Below are 17648 nucleotides of genomic sequence, written 5' to 3' on the forward strand. Positions count from 1 at the left end.
AATATTAAATTAAATATATATATATATATAATATTAGCAAATTAGAAAACACTTAAATATAAATAAAATATAAATAAAAACACGTAATGAGAGTTTTAAGTGTTAAACATTGAACGAGTGTTATTCGTACATCGATCATTCGGATCCTTTTGTTGATCGGAAAATGCGACCCTTTGGCCTTTTATAAAGACTTTCACCGCTTGGCTACCTTATCTCCAACTAACACGTCGTTAGTTATAAAACTAATCATTATCTCGCGCGTATCTGACGAGATGCGGACGCATACACGCGCGCAAAACGCGATATAAATTACAGGTGACTGTGTCAAGAAGAAGAAGAAGAACCAATGTATTTTCGCTACGGGATACTGCGAAATCATGAGATGGGGTCAGTAAAAGTAGGGCCAGTAAAGACGGGTCGCGGTTCAATGTCGTTTAGTTATGCGCATCGTAAATGCATAATTTGCGACGATACCAAAGTGTGCGTAACACACTTCGCTAGGATAGAAAAGGAAACGTAGAGATTACACTTCATTATTCCTTAACTATCTTGTTTAACGAATCATAACGAATTAACTGTTTGCTTCTAAAGAGATATATGTCGAATTTACGATAATCTTAAAAATAAAAAAAATTAATTAATTAAATGCATTAGGACATAGAAGTTTTATTAAAATTTGGAAATTTTTTTTTATACTACTAATAACTTGTATCCTTAATTGCCATATATGTGCCGAGAGAAAGCAGAATCTATAATTCTGTAGAAATTAAAATTCGAATGTTATAAAACGCAAAACACCGTGAAATACTAAGCGCTGAAAGAACGCAATCAATTTAATTAACCAGAAGAATGTCTGTAGCTATATCGCTCGGTGAAATTAATCGATTTACCGCATAATTATTATGAATGTGATTAATCGATTGAATAGAAAATTACGAAATATCAAAGAATTACTAAAATATGTACGATGTAAAGTAAGGTTTCAGTGTCTAATATTAATGAGGATTTTAGTGTGATACCGGACGTGTGCGTAAATATATGCGGCTCAATCACCGTCGCGCGAACGCTTTAATTAGAGAATTAAAGCAATTGTACCGCGACGGCCTGCCGCGTTCTTACTTTCGCAAAGTCACGATTCGCGTAATCGACTCGCTATCACTGCTGACGCTGTTTTAATTAAACGCTATACAGCACATTTCGGGGTGTTGGAGCTCCTCATCCTTTCACCTTTCCTTGCTCGTATTATTACGAGATTTTACATTACATTTCGAGAAATGTAAAGTTCGTCACGCATATCGCGAAGACGAATGTTATTTTTTTTCTTTTAAGACATTTTAGACAAGTGAAATATTTGAGAATATATAAAAGCCATTATATAATATAAACAGTCTTAAAATATACAAGCAAACATTCTATATTCTGTATATGTAATCTCTTTTTTTTATCTTAATTTTTAGATATTTCTGCCGTTAAAAAAATTTATATATAAAACAAGAATTTCTAAATATTTTTTATCATATATTATATTACTTATTACATACAGGTTAGTTATATACGTTGTCATATGCATTAGAGAGTATTTTATTTAATGAGAGAGAGTAAATACATTCACTACATCAGTTTGCAAAATAAACACAAAATAAACACTGAAGCGCAATAATAATTTGCGTTTTTTGCGAAATCAAAAGTATGATTTTCGTAAGTGAAAATTATGTATATGTCATTATCAAATTTGGTACGTAATAATATGCAAGCTGTAGATTTCTCCTTTTTATATATTTACAAATGATCTTTTATAGAAAACTTTGGTGGAAGATCAAACAATTACCAGGCACTCTGCTTTCACAATTAAATTCGACTATGAAACAAAAGCATAATTGTTGAATCGACAGTTTTCTATTCAAGAGCGACAGTCGAATGTCTTTCATGGTTCGTCGAACTGTCGATCAATGAACGATTAAGTTATCATCTTTCTTCGCATTGTCACTGTTCTAAAATAAATAAAAATCTCATTAAAAAATTTTTATCTGACATTTTATTGTTAAAAACAAAATATCAAAATATCAATATATATATAATAAAAATGTATATTAACATTAATTTTAGAGATATGTGCCTTTCAAAAAATTAAGAAATGTGAAAATACATGAATAAAATAAATAAATGCACATGTTAACGACTCCAATTTATAAAACAGTTACATAAAAGCAATAAATTTTCTGATTAATTTTACTTGTATTCTATGAAAGAATGTGAAATATATTTTTATATATTAGAATCACTAATAAGTGCCTGGAGAACGGTATAAACTCATTTCCTGAATTCCACATGCGAGGACGAAAGAGTCTCATCCTTGGGGCTTTCTAGATCTTCCATGAGCGTTAACGTCAAGTCACGGCGATGGCACGAAGCCGGCTGCTTTGTTCCCGTACATCGTTTCATGAGCTTGTAGAATAGTCGTGCTACTTTTTTTTCCTTAGCCCTGCTACTCGTCAGCAAATAACAGTCGTTCCTTTTTTTTTCTTACACGATTAGTTTATACCTGACAATCTATGTGGCGAGGACTTGCTTTGTTCTCTCTTACTTATGATTTTAATTTATCGAAATTATATATAGATAAATAAAAATAATGATGGAAGAAATATATATCGGTTAGATTTTAAAGAATTTTTCATGTGAAATTAAAATTGCACATAATTTATACAAAGAATTTTATGTAAAAAAATTACTAGTACAAACTGGTATAAAATTATACATATCAAAACCTCCTTTTTGTCATTAACATTTGTTAATTCATAAGTTCTGATATCAATTGTGATAAAATTGTGGATAAAAATAATACCAGAGATAGTATGATAACAATTTTACGCAACCGAATCAAGAATATCTATTCTCGATTAATAATTATCAATGTCTCCACAATTCAATGTTAGTATTTCAAGTTCAGTAAACTGTGTTATCAACTGATTCTTATCGAAATAAAGAAAAAAACGAGCCATAGCTGTCCATGTTCATTACTATTTTATAACATTTATTACTTCGTAATGCTTTATCAAGTATCGATCTTGAAATTCAGGATACTCTCTAAACTGAGGGGTAAACCGCTGAGGGCATTGCGGTGTACAGATTTGAGGCATTACTGGGCATTGCTTGGGCATTACTTGGGCATTATTAGGTTTTATTGAAGTATTAATGCGTATTATGGACGTTATTAAAGTATTATTAAGTCTTTTCTTCCAAATAATAATTTTAAATTTATTAAAATTTAAATTATTAAATTTTAAAAATTTAGCAGTAATGCCCAGGAATTGGGCATTAGTAGGCATTAGTGTACATAATTTTGATCAGCGGTTTACCCCTCGCTCTAAACACTTTGACTGCCTGAAAATTCAAATCCATATTTTACGATTTGAATATTCGGATATAAAATTTTTGTGGAACTATAGTCGAATTAAAAAATATCACTCTATGGTTCTCGGCTTCCAATAATCGATTGTCCGAGAATAAATATAATAATATTCAATAATGAGAATTTTTTTTATTCAAATATAAATACACCGAAACGCAGACTCTCAAAATATTAATAGCTGAAATTGACGTAATAAAAAAATCATAAGATTTGTCTAAAGTTGTATTAAATCGCGGTGGCTTAATCTTCACGTTTGCGCCAGAGTCCCTAAGCGCCAATAAGCTATTTGCATTAAATAATTATAGATTCGGTTAGATTGAATCGCGCGGAAGTAGAGAAGGAAAGAAGCCGAAGTGGTCGGTCTGTCATTATCCGTTGCCGAGATTCGCGAGTTGCATAGCAGTGACGTTAATCGCGCGCTCGCTCGCGCGATCGCGAGCTCCACGCGCAATTATTTATAATCAAACGGATAGGTCGGGTTACGATAGTAACGATACGCGGCGAATCTGCAATTGACTCGCGATAATGACGGCGACGAGCACAACGGCAGCGCCGACGACGATGACGACGGCGCGATCATAATAATTATTGCATAATGAATGTTGAAGGAGTCCTATCCACTGGCAGACGCGGTAGTCGGCCACTTTCCTTTTTCAGTGGCCTGGATCATCCTGTCTTCCTCTCTCGGAGCCGCACAAACAACGTAGCTTCGTTACCTTTTACTCTCAGTTTCACCGATTTGTATACTCAACAACGAAACTTTACGATTGTATCTATGCTACTTAAACTGCGTATTGTTACTCGAATAAAATAAGAGATTAAAATTAATACTGTTCTTAAATTACCATCTATATATCCTGAAGATCAAATATTAAATATTAATAATTTGTATCTTCAAAACTCTGTATCATTTTACAGTAATGAAAAAATTTCATGTATTTTAAATATAATTTATATAATGATAATTTTATCTTTCTTTAATTGTTTGCAGATATAATCGTGATTCTCTGATTTTTGCAGCAACTTTATATCTATACAAATTTATAAGCAAGATTCCAAGCCACAGTTCTGAAATATTCCAATTTGTAATTTCATAATCGATAACCACAAAAATAATTGATAATATTATTGAAAAATTTGCGCATATTAATAATCATGTATTATTTATTTTTGTGATTATTAATTTCGAAATTACAAATTAAAACATCTCAAAGTTGTGGCTTGGAATCTTGCTTATAAATTTTTTATGTACAGACATAAAGCTGCCGTAAAAAATCAAAGAATTATCATTTGACGTAAAAGTCGAGATTTGAAAAGAGAGATTTGAAGAGACGAAAGCGATTTTCAGTGTAGATTGTAGGAAAAAAAAACATCGGCATTCCGGTTACACATGTATGGGTCTTGCATGCGTGGAATCAGTACTAAGGGATCAAAGTTCAAGTGACGTATATCTAGTTCGCGCTACTCATCCACGTGTACAGCATAGGTATCTCGCACGTGTATACCTAACAAAGTGTGCACGCGCTACGCACACGCATATGCACGCCTTCTATGTCAGCAAAGTCTCAAGAGAATGCTAATGTATGCCTCGTAGCAGTCGCTTGTAGCAACAGCGATGCGAGCTTCCGGTCGCGTGTAGGTTCAATGAAAAATCATACCGAATGAACAACGAAGTTTTCTCTGGAAAATATTTTGTCATCCAGTAATCATCTGACATAAGATGATCATATATTTTTAAGATTTGAACCTCTCATGATCGATTCGCAAACGATAAAATCTTTTCTTTCTTGTTGTGTTTTATCGTCATAAATATATAAATTTATATGTAAACAGTTACATATATATTAACGTTCAAAAGAAACTATAATATTGGCTCATTAGATATTCATTCATAAGTTTTTCTCTAATATAGCCAAATATACACGATGCAAATGACTAAATTGGAAAAAATCGAAGTTGTACAGGGAGTGTCACACAAAATCGTGTCTGCATTACATCATACTAAATATTACTCCGTATCGTCGGTAGGAAAGGAAAAGGCACGACGTTACACAATATAACCATCAAGCTTAAAGAAAGAGCCACCGACACATGTGCCAATAATATCAGGTGTTCTGTCGCTTTTATCACGCATGAACAGTAATAGGTATGTAACTATATATAGTGTTTTGTAAATCGGGCAAAAGATGAAGTTACGGCATATCGGCGAGGGCCTATCTTACAATTAGGGAAACTCCTTCTCCTCAATTATGTATGAGATTAAAGTTATCCATCTTTCGCAGACACTAGATTGTCATTAGGTTCAATTTAGCAAATCAAAATTATACACACATTTCGTGATTTTAATATACAATTATCATTTAAACAGATTGGAGAGAATAATTATGAAGAAAATAAAATAATTTTAAATGAGAATAGAAAATATGTGTGTGTATAAGACTCAGCAAATTTACATTTTTAATTAAATAAAAGTATCGTATATCAATATTTTTTAATTATAAAAAAAGTCAAAACAATATATTTATATTTGGTACATCTTTATATTATTGATTATTATTAATGATATAAACTTTCAGTATAGAACATATGATCTACATTTAAAATAAATCTGCTGAAAGAATGTCTCACCTTAATTTGCAGCAAAGATGCATTAAAATCTTTAGATATACAATCAGAAATTGCCAGTATCAGCAATTAAACAATGCATTAAAACAAGCAATTAAAACAAACAATTTAAAAACATATCAACAACCTTGAATCTGACTACGTTTCATCTGTGCTTATTTAGGTTATTTGTATATCTTGTTTGATCAGCAAACAGTTCTATCATAAAAAGTGTAACGAGTAGAAGGACCTCGATCAAAGTTCTCATTAGGAAGTGCTAATAGGGTCGTTGAAAATTTTGTTAATAATTTTGTATAATATTTAATCGTTAATCCCCCACACATACATTATTATTTAGAGGATTTGTTGAAGCAATTGTTTGTGCTTTTTTTAAAACAAATTATTATCTGTAACAACGCAAGGTAGCAATCTTATAGAATGCAAAAGGAATATCATATATCTAAAACTTCGCTTATTTGTAGAATCATTTAAAATTGACCGAGTAAATAAAAATTTATTTTACGTTCAATCCTAAATATATCTCTGCGGAATTTAGATTCCGTTAAGGTAAAGACCACTCAAGTTTAAATACGGAGCTCTCGAGTCCTAGGAAAGGGTAACGTAAGCCTCTTTTAACAGCGCTACTCGTGCGGCTCCACGATCGTTAACAGCTCGACGAGACGCGGAGGTTGCTCACGTTAGAGAGGCGAAGAATAGTTTCGGCTCATCCTTTCCCCGGGACCCCGCGGTTCTCCGCGGTGATTCGAAAAGTGGGTCAGCTACGTGGGTTAGATACGAGGGAAGCGCAAAGCATGTATGTAGGAGAGCAGTACACGACGGCTTCGCGCGCGTGTTGTTAGGACCTTCGCGGCCAAACCCAAGCGGTTCTTCCCGTTCTAACGTCGACCCGGCACTCGTTTATCTCCCAGATAAGGGCCTAAGACTCCGGCTCTAGATATCATATGCCCGACCACATCTATGGCAATATCATTCCAACTTCCTAATTTTGCTCGTGACGGGCGTAATATCGGTGATTCTCATACATTTCGAGAAATGCAAGGAAGAATATCGATAGTAATTTTGCGAAGTTATAGATAGTAAAAAATGAAACTCCTCTAACTGGTTCATGCAAAAGTATTGGTTCCAATGCTTTATATATCGAAATTAAAATATGTTATCTTTAATTAATTTTAATATTATATGTATATAATAATAATAATAATAATAATAATAAATTACTTATATTTTTCTTTGCATGTGTGAATGTAAAATTTATTTTACTGAGGGATACTAAAGATGTATTTTACTCGTGCAAAATATAACCAGAATATTTCATCTTCTAAAAGGCTCCAAATAAATAAATAAATATATATATATATATATATATATATATATATATATATATATATAATGAAAACTGCAATGATATATTTTTTTCGGTAAACAAATAAAACTACAATTGTAGAGCGGATTGGATGAGATCATTGCAATGATATGCGATGATGCGACCTTCTTCGATTGCTTTTTCTGTTACCGGCCACAACTGCTGTCTTACTTTCGCACTTTTGTTTGTTATTTTCTTTATATGCCGACCTTTATATGCCACAATTTACGGTTCGCTGGAACATTTATTTGTGTCGCGAAGCAACAAATTGCTTGGTGGCCTTCCATCACCCTTGCTCATATGCTTTTATTTCCAGTTAGATATATCGCTCTTATTCCTATTAAATTGGTTGTATTACGAGTAATAACCATAACGGTACATATACTTTGCATTTATTTATTAATTATAGCAGCAGAAACATTGTTCGAACTCACAAAATTGATAATCGTAATTACATTGAAATGTTTATTTTATTTTTAATAATATTCGGTTAATTAAAATGATTAAAATTCCCAAAAGTCTACAAAATTAATAATTAAAAAATCATTATGTATTGCAAATTTTATATTGTATATAATTGCAAATAATAGAAAAACTTTAACTATTTTTGCATAAATCAAATTTTTAATTGTTAAAATTTAATGGTCATACTTTCGTAGACTGATGTCCTAAATTAACTTTTCACAGCGTACGATATCGAAACAATTTTCCAAGAATTCCGTCTATACTGATACGTTTGCAAAGGCATTAATGGCTTCTCTCCGTAAATCAACGGGTCGATGTACGATTTTTCCTATCACGAATATATGGCATGAATTTTAATTACTGCGCAGTAACTGCCGGATTAGACATGTTCGCATAAGAAAGAGAGACAGGGAGTATCGTCATTGTAGAGACAAACGAGAAAGATACATCGACAGAGAAATAAAGTACGATAAGGAATATACTCGCTGCACGCATTTCATATAAGTGATGCGATCACATATACACATACACAACGAGCCAAATTACTTTTGGACTATGTACATCTCATTAATTGGATATAGCTTTGTCTCAATTAAATAATTCGATCAATGTTTTACAAATTTAAATCTCCTATTAGGGAATATCCATCGACAGATAGACGGTTCATAAATTTGCAGACAATGTAAGATAACGATGTGCATAGATAACGCAAAATATACTTTATGAATGTTTGTAGTTTCCGATACTTTTCTCGTTATAATTTTATACGCGATATTATATAACATTTTAAAGATAATTCCATATAACGTAATTTCTAATTAACTCTTATCAATGTAAAAATTTTAATTCAACTTTTATATATGTATTAACAAGTATCTCTTCTCTCTTTAACATGACACTTCTCATATTTGTGCGTCTAAATTTTTTATACAAAATATTATTATATCAACGATCAACATAGACGATCATTGACGTCATGATAATTATATGTTGTCCTGCAAAAAAAAACTGATATCTACATTCCAATCATACTTTTCAGATCAAGCGTAATGCTGCAACTTTGTACTTCGTTCGCAGCTAGTATGCCATAGAGTCAATTTTCTCGCACGTACGATCACTTCTATTTAATGCATTGCTGCCAATTTGCAGCACGATATTGTCACGACCTCGGCAAACTTGCACACGTATCAAAAACGATAACCCAGAAATGCCTAGGAATTTATACAAGTCATGAACATCTTTTCATACAAAGCGATTGACTAAAAAATTATAAAATTATGTGTATAAATGTAACATTTATTAATGTTTCCTTAAGTAAAAAGTACGTTTACTTAATTTAAAAAATTCGTATAAATTAAAATTAAAATTAAAAGTTACCATTATAAATGTATTCATAACATAATATGTTTCAATAACATACAATTTCAATATTACTTATTATTTATTTTGTTTAAACCAAACGTTATTTGAAAAATATTTTTTCATTTACTTAATGACCAATATATATGCATATGCATTTTGATTCATAAAAAAATGATTCTTGATTTCATAAAGAAATAAATAATTTTTTCCATACTCGCGGGAGTTATTGGTAACATAAATGTATTGCTTATTTTAAGAAATGCATTTTATTTTTGGTTCACGAATTCCTTCAAGAATGTTTTTCTCAAACACAAATTTTCGAGCGTGTTTGTGTTCGATTATATATACTGCATTGCATGATTTTGAAATAAATCCGACTTTTCTTTGCACCGTTTTTCGCATCTATGATTTTTTTTATGCAGATATATATTTAAGAAGATTTCTCGAAAATATTTAAACACCCGACAAGAAGTTACTTCCATCCAATCGAGAAATTTCCTTCGTTTTTGTGCGACAGATATTTTATCGGGGAATGATAAAAGCGCCCATGTTTCTCCAAGCGTCGATACGCAAAGGCTTATCGCTAATAATTAAGACTCCGAACAGCTTCTCCAAGCGCTTTCCGGCCTTTATTACTTATGCTATTCGATATATGATGCACGAGCTATGCGAGATATCCGATAATCCTCGTTTTTAAAAAGAGAATCATGATATCTCAATCTATAATAATGTACATGATCGTAAATTCATCGTTTGTTGGACAAGGCGACTTAAGTTGAAGTTCGGAAGGTCATCTATAAGAAAATTTCGTTCTTATTCGAAATGATGTAACGCAGAAATGTTCAGCAGTGAGGTCACACACAATTACAGATACAAGTGATTAGTCCAAAAATTTTCCATTTTTATTAGAATTTATATTGGTTTGAAATTATAGATTAATAATATAGAATATAGAAAATAATGCAATATTGTGCTATTATATTGTGTAACATATACACACACATATCACAAGAAAAAGTACATTTTCTACATATAAATATACCTTTCGTTATATTATATGAAAATCGCATAAGCAACCACTTACCACAATGTTTGCTTAATCTGCTACATCACGTTTACAAATAACACGTGTAGATAAGCATAATTATTTCAGCTCATTTTCAATGTAAAGAACAAATTTTAGCATATTCAAATATTTACTAAAAGTTTACTAAATGTTTGTTTTTCTGTAAACATTAAGAGATAAATAGCTCATAAAAATAATCACAATTAAAAAGTATTATATCATGACAATGAACTTTAGAACTGAATATCGATCTCAATTTCTGATAAAACGCAGCTTATTCTAAAAAAATAAAAAAAAAACTTTGATACTTTGATGCTGTAGTTGATATTCGCAAAAACTCAAGAAAACTAATTCTTGCATTTTACATACTTAACATATATGCAATTATTGTTACCAAAGACTTAATTATTAAGTTCACGAGTGAAATATTCATCGTGTCATTTAGTGCTTTACAAGAAATGGGATGCCATGAGAGATATATATTATATTTAAAGAAAAAAGAAATAACCACACGATCTAAATTATGATATCTCTTTGATTAAATTTGTCGAATATAATTAAAATATATGCCGATTTAAATAATCAATAGATAAACGCATGGAAAGACCATGACTATTTGATTATATATTCTTAATTTTCCTAGGGAGTTAATGAAGAAAGATTTCATAATATATATTACATTTTATAAGATAATATATATCTTACAAGGAATATTGATTAATTAATTTTAAAGACGAATCTCTTTTGACGAAATTTGAAAATCAATTTTTTTTCAGAGAAAAAGTATCATGTATTAATCTGAAACATCATTTATTTATAAGAATATATATATCAAACTCATTTTTTATTATACTCATTTTTTATCTTTAACATCCTCTTCTTTTCTATAAAAATTACTAATGGATGGATATAAGAGAGAATAATAACTGCCGCAATACAGATAAGTTAATACGACGATCAGGACGGCGCCACAAGATCTTGTTACACGAAACGTAGCCATGCGATGCTCGACGAATACGATTCCCGAGCAAGCGACGCGTCGCACGCACACGCGTACACGCGTGCAACATGCGTATTTAACACGCATAGCGGCTGGACCGTTATTCGCGCGTGCGGGACGTGCGGCCCGCAAGGTCACGCAATGTATGTGCATCGCGAACTGCATTACGTATACGCACATAGCTAGCATTGCGTACTGTTCGCTTGCACTCTCTTTTTCTACCTTTCACTCGATTCCGCTGTCGCTGTCTCTCTCTTTCCCTCTCTTCTTCCTATTGCTTTTGCTCTCGTTTCTCTCTTTTCTCCCCTTCGGATCTCTTTCTCGCTCTGTCCTTCTTGCATCATATTGCGTTTCCGGTGTTACTACTTCTTCTCTTATGGCTTCTTGTTCCTAGTTTGTGTTATCTTTTTTGCTCTTCTCTTGATTCCCTGACTTACCTGTTCATCTTTGGTCTTTCGAGAAGATGAATTCTCGTCTTCTGAAGATTTATAATTTGGGCTTATGATGTTACATATGATAATGTCGCGTTTAATTCTTGCAGCATGTTCAATCTTTTCGATTTATTGCGCCATGTTGATTACTGAATCCATTAATTTCCAAGATCTTTATCATCAATATATATATATATATATATATTAATATATTAATAAGTGCGAAAAATTTCAGGAGAGATGATTTTTTGTCGAAAATTAAGAAAGGTTTTTCATATAAGTATTAAAAAGTTCTAATAAAAAATTAATAGGGGTTGCTAGTTTCATCCCTTTAACAATACGGGAGGCTGAAAAAAATATTAATAAATAATAACCTTTTTACTAGTAGAAAATATCTACCTAATTTCATTTTTTTAACTTGTTCTAAATTTGAGAAAAAAATAAAAATTTAATTTTTACCCCCATTTTTGGAGGAGTGTAACTCTTAAAATTTTTCGCACTTATTAAAAAACACCCTGTATATATATATATATATATATATATTGTAATTTAAATAAGTACTATAATCATAAAAATATTTAAAAATTTCATTGCTCGATAAGGATTTATGTATTGAAATATCCACATTCGTTCCTTTCTGATTATATTTTAATAAATATCAGTATTTTATTAACTGAAAAATAGCTCAAATATACTGAAAGATAAAAGATTTACAAAGTAGAGGGACACATATTACGAGAGTAATTAGCGCGAATGGAATTACAAATTCATTCAGTTTTATGTTATCTAGATTTTTTGAAATCTCAGAGGAAGATATATGACACACCGCATTGATAGCGTCATTGCTATTCTAAATAATTAAAAATACGATCTCGCATAGTGTCTTGCAAATGTACATTATTTCTAAGAAATATAATGCCGATTAATTGCACGTGCCTGTTAGCACGTGTTGGAAAGTTAGAATTGGAAATGAGAAATTGCTAGAATTTATGAATCTACGTAAATGTCCGGTTCGAGAACGAATTTGTAGCTTAATGATATACGATAATATCCACGCACACGTGCTCTACGTGATCTACAGTATGGATGAAAGAAAATAATACTGGAAAGAAATTTACATATGACATAGTGATATGATGTAACGCAGAATATCTTTAACGTACATTTATCCTACAGTTTTTAAACCGCTGTCTCTGCTTGATTGTATAATCATATTTAGAACTACACTTTTTCTATTCAAGTGTCTAAAAATTTTCGCAAATTATAAAATTCACGTATGCAGGTTGCTTGTTACATGTAATATATATTTATTGCTTGTTAACAAAAAAGATATTTTATATATCAACAAAAAAAATTTTCTTTTTCCTTTTTTATTAAAATATCAGAGTCTTCTTTATGTACTTTTTTCTATTGGTTATATATCTTAAAAAGAAATATTTAAATTGAAAAATTTGTTATTTTAAATTTCTGTATATACTATGGTTGGAAGATTCAGAGAGAATATATATTTCTGTAGAGCAGAGTTAAAGGATTCAAAATAAATCTTCGTAAGCACACACGCGCACGGAAGTACACGGTGTCACAATGCAGAAAACTGATAGCATGTCCACGAACTGTGTAGTGTCAGCTTGAATTGATAAAGAAAGGAACTGCATATGCCGAAAGTGACTCATCAAATTATTAAGAGCTGTAGGTGCAGCAAAGTCGTTGACCCACGCGTCATTGATGACCGGACAACAACGTTGATCACCTGTCAGGTTTGTCGGACATATATTGATAACGATTTTTGCGATAATAACTTTCTGTCGCGTGATCTGTTGTCCATGCATCGAGACTAATATTTATTAATAAAAATTCATCGTGCATAAAATAGTCACAATCATTAAAGCAGCTTAATTTTAACTGGTCTTAATGATGAGATTTCTCAAGATGCGTAAATATTTATAAAATTTTAATAAATATGCAGATTTTTTTTACACAAAATAACCATTTTTTTTCTTGGCCTCGGTTTTTATTTTTACCTTGAATGTGATTTTAACTTTAACATAAATTCTTCCAAATTTTAAAAGAGGAAAGATCTGTTTGAAAAAACTGATGACTTCGCATGTCAACTGTGAAGTTATCAGCAACAATTCTTTTTTTTTATATAATTTTTTTTATTTAAGAAATTTTTTAATTATTATTTTTAATACTTAATAAGAAAATAAATTAAAAAATATATTATCGTGCATGTTTCTAAGAAACATTTACTTAGAAAAAAAAATTACTATAAACGCGAACTTTTTTTCAATTCACATAAATATTTTCGTGCGAAAGAAATACGATTTTGATTACTAATAGTTCTATTGATATAGTAAAATTACAAATAGAAAAAGTAAATTGCAATAAATAAATGCACTCATTTTCAACGAATGTCAGAGTAAATTTGCAATAATGTAAATACATAAAAGAAATGTATCAGTATTATGATTCGATCAAGCCTGATAAAGCGTGACGAGTTTCGCATGAAACAATTTTGTCTTACTTTTGATAACACGTCACGTATTATCGAAATGGTGGCAATCTTTTTGGATAACATTATGTTCGAGAATGATCTGATATGCATGAATTAATTACAAAAAACGCGATCCGCCTACTAACCCATGTATCTCTTCTATCATGTCCGTAATTCGTTTTTAACATAGAAATTTTAATAATTATTTGATAAAATTATTTTGACGCAGTTGCAATAAATCGCAGTTTTACGGCATATTTATCGCATTTTTTTATCGGCGATGTCATTGTTAAGATCAGAACTGGATATCTTTAGCAGATCTAATCATCATATTGGAAAGAATAGAATAATAGAAAATATTATACTAAATATTTAATAATTGCAGTAAGATGAAATATCTTGATAATTCTCATATGAAGAATAAAATGTTTGAATTTAAATGAAAAAAAAAAGTTTTAGTGTTAATCGCAAAAGAATCTCAGTTTGTAAAGAAAATAAATAATTTTAAATATGTATATATTTTTATGTTTATTATATGTTTTTATGTTTATATATGTGTGCATGTGACAGTTACCCGAATAATTATCATACATTTATAGAAATATAATATTTTAATTTGTTTTTATGTTTCGATATTTTAAGCATATTCGATCGATTTCGATATGTTTATTTATTGCGTTTGTTGTATAATTAAGCTGCAATACATTTTCGTATCTTTTATAATGCTACTTTAAGAAAAAAACACGAGATAATAAAAGATCCTTAAGTTCATATATTCATTCTAATGTGACGACGTCGCATACACGTGCGTGCATAATTAGAAAAAAACATGCGCATGAATAATTAAAAAAAAGTAGCTATAACATGTAGCTAATGTATGTGTCCGTTTTGTCGCGGAGATAATAGCTAGAGATATCGCGAAATATATTCGCGAAAGTTAACATATTATTCGACAAAGTTAACGTATTATCTCACAATCGACTTAATTGCGATTCGCGCGTGCGCGTATCATTTGACCATCATTAATTGTAATTTGAGTGATGCGACTATGATAACTATCGATTCAATATACTCAATAGATTCTAAGTATATTGAAACACTCGGTTTGTCAGCAGATGTTTGTCATGCGATATTTATATCTTATAAACTTAAAAAAAACGCACGCACGTGTGCATTGTTTCTATTATTAGTCTGTGTAATAATCATACTTTAGGCCTATCGACTTCTTTATTTTAACGAGCGTTTTCTAAAATATCCCATAATTATGTATACGTATCATATCAATTTAAAGATTATTACTAAATTAAAGGGTATATATTTTTATATAAAGTATGAGATAATTGTCAAATTATGAACTTACCAAAAAGATTAATATTAATATTATATATGGATTTATTAAAAAATTTCAATATTAAAAAATTATATATTATTACAAATTAGAAACTTTTGATAAAATTAAGTTGCCATATTTACAAATGATACACTCATTTCCATTTCATTTTAAATAGTTTTTGCTCTTTATCTTTGCAATCTATATATTTAAATCAAAATTAATAATATATTTTTTAAATTCCGTATGATGTCAATAAAAATTCTGCAGCTGCTTCAAAGATACTATCGAGGAGGAAGACAGCCGTTTTAAAGATATTATCGAGGAAAATAGTCAAACAATCATAGAATATGACTCGCACTAAGTTTCCCCGTTCTTGACGCGGAATAAATCTGCATGAGCGGAAAATGCATGCGTCGATTATCTTTATGAAACGATTATCCTTATCGGACCCTCTCGTCGAGTCCACTGACTTCTCGACGATGCATCGGTAGTTGTTCACCTGTTACGTGCAGTGCAACGATAGCTCGACAAACACGTTTAAAAACTGTCTCGACGGCAGATTAACGCGACGCGTACGAGTCATGCTTTTTCTGCGAAAATTTCAACGCGACAGTTTACTGCACTTTTGGCCGGATAACGACAAGCGGCCAATGACGAGAAAAGTCAATGACGGGGAACGAATCGTTTCTTCCTTATCAAAAATAGAGCGTAATTTTCGATGACAGATAATATCACGCGGGATGTATCTTAATGCCTCGCATATGTGAATCATTATTATTAATCTAGACGGCAGATACCTTTTTGCTCAAAAAAATTAGTGTCTTATACTATCGTAATCAAATTTTTTACAATAATTTTTTGCAAAGATAAAATCTCTAAATTATATATTATATATAATGTAGAGAGAGAGAGAGAGAGAGAGAGAGAGAGAGAGAGAGAGAGAGAGAGAGAGAGAGAAGAAAATATATATATAGAGAGAAATATATATATATATATATACATATAAAATATTTCTATATATATATACACGAATATAATAATTATTATTATACATAAACTTTGTCAGTGTGGTAGAAATTTATACAACTGAATATTTAATTATATTACGTTATTTCTAAAAAGAAATATTGCTGAAAGAAAAAAAGATTAATGTTCACTAAATGTTGCATGGCTGCACGTGCCGCAAGTTTTAATTTTATACAAAGGATAAGTCCGCGTAAAATCTCGTTATAATAAAAGCGGATGATATATAAAATGTTACTGCAAAAAACGATTGATCGCATCGGCTTCGAAACCATAGATATTAATAAACAGTTTCGCGCAAATTACGATGGAACGGTAGAGACGCAAGTTGTGATGAAATGTACAATTACAATGCAATATTCGCGTAGATTCTTAACCGCAGGATCGTCCTGTGACTAATGGCGGAAACTGCGACCGCGAACTGCAAATCAGCATCAAAATGGCATCGAACATTGCGCGACTATCGACCGCATTTTCGTTTAAGCGGTCGCGCGTGCACGCATTTTACATGAGTTGCAACGATGTTAAAGCTGACGTTGCGTTCTGTCACGCTCAAATTTGCTGACTCCTTATTTTCGAAAGTAAATATCGACTGGACAGATTCCACTTAAGTGGTGTATCGACGAACTCGAACGGATGTTGTATCTCTCGTTATTTAAAATGCCTAAAAATACATATGACATCATTGAATGTTATATTTTAGTTTACGGAAATGTCTGATTATTTTTCGATTAACGCGCGATCAAAGTTATACTAATTGCTAGCTATATTCTGAGGTTTCTTGTAAAAAATCTCCTTCGTGTCTTCAATTTTAATGAACGGAAATAATCGAGAAATTTCCCAACATTCGACGTAAATCGTGATTCATCATCGCATGTTAGAAAATTTAGCATGGAAATAAAATGACTTATATTAATTGCAAGAATCGAATTGTCTTGATTCACAATAGTATAATACATTTCTTCCGTAGAGATAAAATAGTTATCCTAAATAATATATATTTCATTAAATATGTATTTATTTTTTCTGATAAAAGATGTGATATTTCAGATATGAAAAAAAATTTATTTAAATTCT

The 17648-nt window shown here is 31.0% G+C and overlaps 1 protein-coding gene across 2 annotated transcripts in view; it reads right to left on the bottom strand.

Moving 5' to 3' along the window:
* The window catches only part of Lolal (longitudinals lacking protein-like), a 142114-nt gene that overhangs the window by 21243 nt on the left and 103223 nt on the right, over positions 1-17648 (bottom strand). The gene's annotated exons all lie outside the window — the stretch shown is intronic.

The sequence above is a fragment of the Camponotus vicinus genome, unplaced genomic scaffold, assembly GCF_025532165.1.
Source record: "Camponotus vicinus isolate PSW18456_S1 unplaced genomic scaffold, iyCamVici1.0 SCAF_8, whole genome shotgun sequence".
NCBI lineage: Eukaryota > Metazoa > Arthropoda > Insecta > Hymenoptera > Formicidae > Camponotus > Camponotus vicinus.